The sequence below is a fragment of the Molothrus ater genome, chromosome 6, assembly GCF_012460135.2.
Source record: "Molothrus ater isolate BHLD 08-10-18 breed brown headed cowbird chromosome 6, BPBGC_Mater_1.1, whole genome shotgun sequence".
NCBI lineage: Eukaryota > Metazoa > Chordata > Aves > Passeriformes > Icteridae > Molothrus > Molothrus ater.
This window is the reverse complement of record NC_050483.2, coordinates 11,953,296-11,961,331: the sequence shown is the minus strand read 5'-3', so window position 1 is coordinate 11,961,331 and position 8,036 is coordinate 11,953,296. Positions and strand designations below refer to the sequence as shown.

At 43.3% G+C, this 8,036-nt stretch overlaps 1 long non-coding RNA gene across 1 annotated transcript in view; it reads right to left on the bottom strand.

Annotated features, from left to right (window-relative positions):
- The window catches only part of LOC118686903 (uncharacterized), a 256,076-nt gene that overhangs the window by 1,878 nt on the left and 246,162 nt on the right, over window positions 1-8,036 (bottom strand). Inside the window, exons 7-10 of the long non-coding RNA XR_004980268.2 lie at window positions 7,259-7,392; window positions 6,447-6,508; window positions 1,617-1,648; window positions 726-814 (exon numbers count right to left, since the gene is read on the bottom strand). This is a non-coding gene — a long non-coding RNA (uncharacterized LOC118686903). The remainder of the gene's footprint in view (window positions 1-725; window positions 815-1,616; window positions 1,649-6,446; window positions 6,509-7,258; window positions 7,393-8,036) is intronic.

The following is an 8,036-nucleotide window of genomic DNA, read 5'->3' as shown; positions in this document are numbered from 1 at the left end:
TAGGAAAAATAAACTTTGGTGCCAGATTTTGAGCCATCAGCAGTGTTCACTCTCATCTTTATTCTATTATTCTGCTGCAAAGGAACTTTCAGCTCAGGAGCCACAATGGAAAGAAAACAACTCCAGCTCTTTTTTCTTTTTTTTCCCCCCTTCTCCTTTTTTTCCATCTTGTGATCTTAACCCAGCTGGTGAGGGAGAAAATTCCCATGTGAGGCATGTGGGTGGAGCCCAATTGTGTAAGCTCCATGCTTGCAAAGTGTTTGGCATGGATCCGCTGGCTGGCTTTGTTTTCCATGGCCGGACACAGAGGGAAGCCACATTCAGCACATTAACAGCCACCACCTGTTGCTCTGTTCTACTTCACAGGAACCCTGAGGCTGGGGAATAGCACTGTGCTCTGGCCCTTGATCTCCAGGGAAGTTTGATGTGCCTGGGATGTGCATTGGTGCCCACATTTTTCTTGCTTTTGCAAGACATGATGCTGGTGGGTTTGGGAGTCCAGGTGGAGAAGAGGTCCTTGGAGCGATTTGAGCTGTGCTTTGGTGCAGGTCACTAGGAGGGGTTTTCAAGCTCCATTTGATGTGGCTCTCCTGAAGACAAACTCTTCTTGGCTAATTCACTGCAATCAGAAATTTCCCTGCCACAGACTACTTCAAAAATCCTAACTATGTCAAGCCTAAGTACAAGGAATAGCAAGAAAATGCAAAAAGAAAGAATTTACTGACCTTGTCAGTGACATTTGTAGGACCATCACCAGATTTCTCCCCTCTTTGCACAGCCCAGCTTAAATTGATCTCCATTTCTATGCACTTTCCTGTTCATATGTAAAGCACAAGGAGGAAAAAAAAAGCAGCATATCACTAATGCAGCTAATTCTCAGTATCTTGAAGCAATTGACACAAGTACATGAATTAACTCATCACTTTATATCACATACTTGAGGTAAATGTGCTATTTGGAGTACCTCTTGGTAAGAATAAGCAATTTAAGATCCATTAGTATTTGGAATATTCTGTTTCATTAAAACCACAGTCATCCCTAAATGCAGATGAGTGGAGAGACGCTATCAACCTTGTGGTTGTACTAGATAAACTTAAAAACACTTTATATTACAGTGTGCTGTGAAAGGGTTTTTACACAAATACAAGCCAGGCCTGAGGTTTCCAAAAGAGGGTTCTCCTACCTTGGGTTGAAGTTTCTTGTAGCTTTCATAAGTTTGAAAATTATAATGTGAGCAATTCTGGTGAACAGATTTTAAGCTTTTAATATAACACCAGAGTAGTTTTGCAAAACATTATCTGCTACTTGCATACCAAAATTCATTCTCCTTTTTAATGGCCTTAGTGCCTAAGATTATGGGAGAGCTAGAATTATTTTTTAAAATAATAAACATATATCCTCTGTTTTCATTCAAAATTTCCAAATAAATCACGGCCCCATTGCCCTGGGCTTGATCTCTGGAGCTTTAAGATCAAATCAGTTTCATTTATGATACTGTGTTCTAAGAAGTTTTATAAATAATATAAAAGCAGTGGCTTCAGATTTTAATTAGGGTTGTGACAAATCTATAGCACATTAAACAAAAAATATATTTCAATGATTTTTTAAATACTTACTGTACAGACCAAGGAAAAATCCTGAAAAACTTCTGAAAAAAAAAAAAAAAAGAAAGTTCTTTTTTCTGTCACATTCAACCCTCAAGGAGTTCCTCAACTTAAAAAAGCTATTTTAGTCTAAGGAGTAAAGGTAGAAATGTTACAGAAGTCACAGGAATTTCTGGAAAAACTAAATCCTTTCACTGTGCTGCCTAATTTAGCCTTAAGTCTTTCCCAAATGTTGAAATACACTTTCAGGGCCACAGACCTTACAATTCCTACAAAACTGGAATGCTTGCTGAGTGAGAGATGGGCCCTATTTCACTGCTGGGGAAGGAAGAGCTGGCTCCTGGCTAGCACAGAGTACAACCTGCCTTCCACTCTTCACCAGGGGCCCAGCCCAGCCTGCCCAGGAGCCACTGGTTGAGGAGAAGCTTCAGCTCCAGAAAAGGATCAATGCATCGAGGCACACAAGTGCATCTGTGGTGACATGATTCTGCTGGGAGGAGTGTCCCAAGGGACTGTTGCCACACGAAGTTCTTCCCTTGGAAGAAAAATCACTTTCTGATTGACAGAATGTACGTGATAAGACCTCATGTCCTGCTGAAATAGCACCATAGAGCTGCAATGAAGCCACTGTGACCCTGGCTTGTAGAAAATGTCAAAAAGAGTAGGTGTCCTGGCTAGGCACCTTAAGAGCATGCAATGTATCCCATGACTGCTCTATATCCATTGCACGGCTTAGATTGATTCCAAAAGTTTCAAAAGCTAGTTTCTATAATCAAACAAAGGCACTCTGGATTCTGGTGAATCAGGATTAGTGTTCTGCAGCTGTAGGGGAGATACTTTATAATTAAGCCAGCACCCTCCAGCAGATCTCAGCTGGAGGTACCAGCAGTCTTAGGCAAAAACTGGTGTGAAATCTGCCTTGCTTCCGGCTGAATAGCTCTGCTGGTGATGAGGAAAACTCTCTGTGCTTCTATGGCTCCCACACAGCAGAAGCCCACCTAGAATACCTGAACATGTGGACCTAATACATCTTTATTTTCTTGCTTTTCATTTCTCTGCAAGATCTATGATTGTGAAAAAAAAAAAAGGAAAAAAGGTCTATTTACAAGAGTGGCTGCAAAGTTAACCATTAATTTTCTGCTCAAATGCATGGACACAGTGCAAAATGATCCTTAAATGACAAAACAGACAGTAGGTTAAATCTGAAATTCCTATGCTGTTCACTTTTCTAGGTTACCAATCCATGTATTGAGGTAATATCTGGATAGATCCTTGTCAGGAACAAGGCCTGGCCTGGCTGGATTTCAACACGTTTGCAAAAACCATTGGCCTGAAATTTGAGGCTAAGTAGGATCTTCCACCTGACTCATAAGCATTCCACATCAATATCTCTGATAAATTCTCAAGCATTTGAACACAGAAATAATACCAAGGGTACTTCACTCACAGCTGAATCAAGCTGTGACAACAGATCCTGAAAGTGGTTATTTTTGTAATATTTTATCTTGTAATTGTCCTTTTTTAAAATGTCCATGTGTGCAGGGAAGAAGAGCAAAATCCTTTCATGCTGAACAGGTTTCAGGGCAGTTGGTTATTTATTTCCCTGAAGCTATTCAGTGTTTCTGCATCAGGGTGGGACTGAGGCTTGTGTCAGGCAAATTCATGGTGATGTTATTTTTAAAATCATGTCTGCTGTTAGTTTACCCTTGCTGACAGAATTTACCCCCTTTCCCATCTCTGCATTCCTACACAATCTGGCCAGCAATAGCTGAAATTTGATAGCACACACAGGTATAAATTTAGTCAACTGTTGGATTTTGGCAGTTTCTTGGCCACAACCTGTGGAGTCCATGGGTCTGAAATGAGAGTGATGGAGCAGCTTGCCATTCCTAGAGCTCTTATTTTAGAGTCTCTAAAATCAAGTGCACCTTCTTACCTTGTTGCTTCACACTTGGTTCAGATTTGAGAGAGATCTTGACAACTCTGAGAGCCATGAAACATTTTAAAGTGATTAATAAGACTGCACACTTAGAGCAAAGGATGACTCCTGCAGGACTCTGCCTACATTTCATGTTAGCATCAGATAACAGTTCATCCAAGTAAAGTAGATAACTAGCAGATTTTTCCTACACATCCAAAACGAAGTCTAAACAGCAGGAATAACAACAAAGTGCTTAAACACACAATATCTTCAGAACAAAACAGATTAAAAGAACCACTCTCTTAAAGAAAACAAACCTATGAACATTATAAGTCTCTGCTTAGGTCTCCAAACCACAATTTTACCTGTCTAAACACACGTTGTATTAAACTGTCTCTTCGTTTCCCACGATCTCCTCAGCTGCCTGAGTGACACGTGCCCTTCCCATTTGCTCTCATCCTGGAGAGCCCGTCCCCTGTAGGTCTCAGTGCCATGACACAGGAGACTGTGCTTCTCCAGGCCCCCTCCCAGGGCTCTGGGTATCAGGCCATCCCAGCCACATCTCCCAGTGGCCTCTGGTGCCATAACCCTGGGGCTGCCTGTGCCAGCCCGTGTCCGGCAGGCCCCGGCACAGGAGGGGATCCTGCTCCCACACAGATGGCCCGTGCCTGCTGTGTGCAGCCAGGGGACATGTACCACTAAAAGGCAGGATGTTTGGCTGCAGGCTGGCACATCCTGATCAGGCTGGGTAGTGCCACACATCGCTGTGCTGCTTCTGAGCATCGCTGCAGTGGTCCTCAGAAACAGGCTGGGCTCACTGCTGGGACCTGGGCAGCTGTGCTGCCTTTTCCCATTTTATGTCCTCAGCATCTATACTTAGAAAACACCACTGTTGCTTTCATGCCACCTGTGTAGTTTATCATTTTTTTCCTCTTCTAATGCATTTGTTTGCTGTAATTTTGGATGCATTTTCTCCCTTGCTGGTCTATGTTTTTTACCAGCAGCACACGATGAAGACAGTCCCAGTCACTTGATAATACTGGTGGCAAAGTTGTCCTTGTTTCCTTAGAGCAGAAAGCTGCCTGTGATCACAGTGGAAAAGACTATATTGTCAGAAATCCATTGTTGCTTTTGTGCCCCATATAGCATTTCTCTTTCTTCCCTGTGGGAATAGCAGCCACAATCAACAATTACTTGGCCACAAACCTGTGCAGCCCATGGGCCTGAAATGAGACTAATAGAGCAGCCTCGAATTCCTAGAGCTCCTATTTTAGACTCTCTCCAAACTCAAGTGGACTTTCTTACTTTGTTACTTCGCACTCAGTTTTGAAAGAGATTTTGGCAAGAGATCCTGCATTCCCTTTACTGTGCTTTGGAAGTGAAAGCACTTACTGTGATAGCAGCACTGCCTTACCCAAACAGGCCAAGAGACAGGGAACTCTGAGCTAGTCAAACTGCTGAGGTTCAAACAGATTTATGAAAAAAATCTGTATTTATTTATTTGTATATACATTTCTCATCCTCATTTTTCCCCCATCTGGTAATGTGATATTCATGCAAGTCTATCCCTTTGTTGAATTTTTGCTTCACTTCCTGTCAAATTATTTCATTTTATTTAACTTCACCTGTCAAAATACATGAGCTAATTCTCTCTGTGATGACCTGCCACTGCTTCTTAGTCTCCAGTGACAGGATGCAGCAACTGCATGCCTGCAAAGCCTGTGCCATGGAAATCACCTGGGCATCTTCACATACATACAAGCAGAGAAAACAAACCCAGCCTGAAATGCCTTGAACCAGCTTAGCTCTGCTCTCAGGTGCTGCCAAACAAAAAACCTTCTCTGCCCACAAACATGGTCCTTTCCCACCTTTCATCTCTGGGTTGCCAAGTGTTTAATGTGCAGAGTCTAACACAATGGACACCACCATCTCTGAGAGTATCCCTCACTTAAAACATCCTCTGGGGGCACTCAGGTAGGGGTTTTTTGGGGGGTGAAACAGCATTCTGGTATAATGCAATATGTTCTGAAATAATTTCTTATTCTATGAATTGACTGCCTACTACCTAACAGCAGCTGCAAAGGAAGGCATTCTCTGTAATACTATGGTATTTATTTTTATCATTTTTACAGCTTTGATGCTGGCAGTTATAATTTATCTGACTTCCCAGTCAATGTGCAGAGCTACCATGGCCCCATGCCACCCTGCAGCACAGAAAGCCCTTGCCTGGCCAGTCCAGTGGCTGTCCAGCAAGTCATTACTTGCACTGGGAGTGGTGAAATGCAAAGCCAGAGCATCTTGAGTAAAAAGATCCCTCTTTCATCTCCTCTACAGAAGTGGGTGAGTGAGAATTGGTGTTACACAAGGCTGCGTTGATGCTGTTCAAAGTGATGAGTTTTACCCTTAATGTTATACTGAGGGAGCCCATGTGGTGGCCAGTGATTGATTACCTTCACAAAGCTCATTTTCACTCAGCAGTGGTGAGTTTCAGAAGGGTGATAATAACAGATATCATTGCCTAAGTTCTCTCTCACAGGTTTTCCACTGTCCCATGGAAATCAAAAGGTGATTAATTCCTTTGACAGCTTTTGTGGTCCTCAGGAAAAGTTGACATAAAGTGGAAGATACTGCATATTTACCTGTGGGAGCCAAAGCCCATAATGGTTCTTTAATAATGAAAATTGAGGATACTACATCAGCAAAGAACTGGAAGAATGTCTGTAAAGAAATAGGAACAAGGCTCTCAGCAGGGATTCAGGACATCCACTGGAGCAGGAATCAACGGGAAGTCTGTGTCTACCTGTGAGCTTGTGTGCCTGAAGAAACAGAATCTGAGCTAGAGGCTTTGGAAGGATGCTTGTCTGACCTTGGAGAGGCAGGTTACACAACCTGAATAGGAAAAAATAGATGGCTGATGTTACCTGTTAAAATAGGGAAGTTCTCCTCTTCAGGAGTTTTAGCTGAGGTTCTTCCAAGCATCAACCTTTTTAAAAAAGGATAAAACATACAGATTGCCAGCCATCCCAAAGGGGTGAAGCAAACACCTGCTAGGGGCAGTTTGTCAGGAGTGCACCATCCTCTGTGGCCAAAGGCCCTGTGGTGGCCGAGGCAGGTGCGTGCCCCTGTCTGAGGGGGTCAGATTGGCAGCTTGCTCCTCCTCACAGGCAGTGCCAGCCACAGAGGCAGCAGGGCTGGGCGAGGGCACTGTGATCCCTCATCCTCTCCCTCTTTCCCACGAGCAGCAGCAGCTGTTCCACCCCCTGCCCCTGGCTTGCCTCGCGGGGTGCGCGGTGTCAGTAGGAAATGGAAGTAATGAGCCTCAATTAAGCAGCTCCCCATACAGTCATGGATGAACTTGTCCCAGCAAGAGTACCCAGGCCCAGGGGCTCTGCAGGGTGGTTTTGTGATGTGCAGCTGGTTCAAAGCCATTTGTGGAAGGCTGAATATTCCTCCTCCCTGTGGGACACCCTTGCCCTTTTGAGTGCCACACACACAGGGTGTAGCTGGTGGGGGGGGCACAAAACACAGGATGTGAATGCCATCCTTTTTATACAGGTCTGGTTTTATGCATGCCTGTTTACCAAGGAGTAAGAATAGACAAAGGGAGAAACAGTCTCCACCTTCATAAAAATCATGAAGGCTTTGGCGGTCATAACGCTGCTTTGCCCCTGAAACAAAATTTTGGCACCATTTAGCTTTGCTCTCATTACTGTTTATGTAGGACAACACTAACCTTTACTTAGAGAGCCAGCACAACATTTTGTGTCTTTTCTTCTTCCCAAGTGAGTCTTCAGTGTGGGATTTACACACTGGCCAGAACTTATGCAGCCTTTTTCCAGTGGGATATTTCTGCAGTAATACCCAGATCTGAAAAGATAAACCATTTATTCCCATTAAGAGTACTTAGGGAGTTAAAAAAAAAAAATCTTGTTACATTTTGTATCATTACACTTGGTATGTTTTTTGGGGGGTTTTCTCCCACCAGGCCTTTTTTTCTCCAGGTGTTTTCATACGAACTGTGCTCCTAAACTTCCAGCCATGATGGAAAGGGGACATCAGCCTCTGCTGTCTCTGAGGTTAGGCCACAAAAACTTATCTCCTTCAGGGAAGCAATGCCTCTTTCAGTAGATTTCACACTTTTTGCTACATGTGAGTCACCAAGTTGACTTTTGCTAAAAGAGCATACAGAGTTTGCAGAGCTGTACATACATAAGCTTGTACTCAGTGATTAGAGGAGCAACAGCGTTCACTGCAGAACAATATTCAGCTGGACAACTCCATGATAAAATTACCTGGGAGGGGAATTTTGGAGTGGGTTTGGGGAGGAGGTAAACCCCTTGAATGGTGGCATTCAGAGGTGATGAGAAGTTTAATTAATTCAAGGGTTCCAGGTATTTTAGGAAAGGTTTGTACTGACTGACAGTAGGACAGTGTTTGCATAATTGCCCAAGCACACAGCCTTTGAATAATAATAATATTGCTGTTCTCTGAGATACACTTTGTTTTCAGAA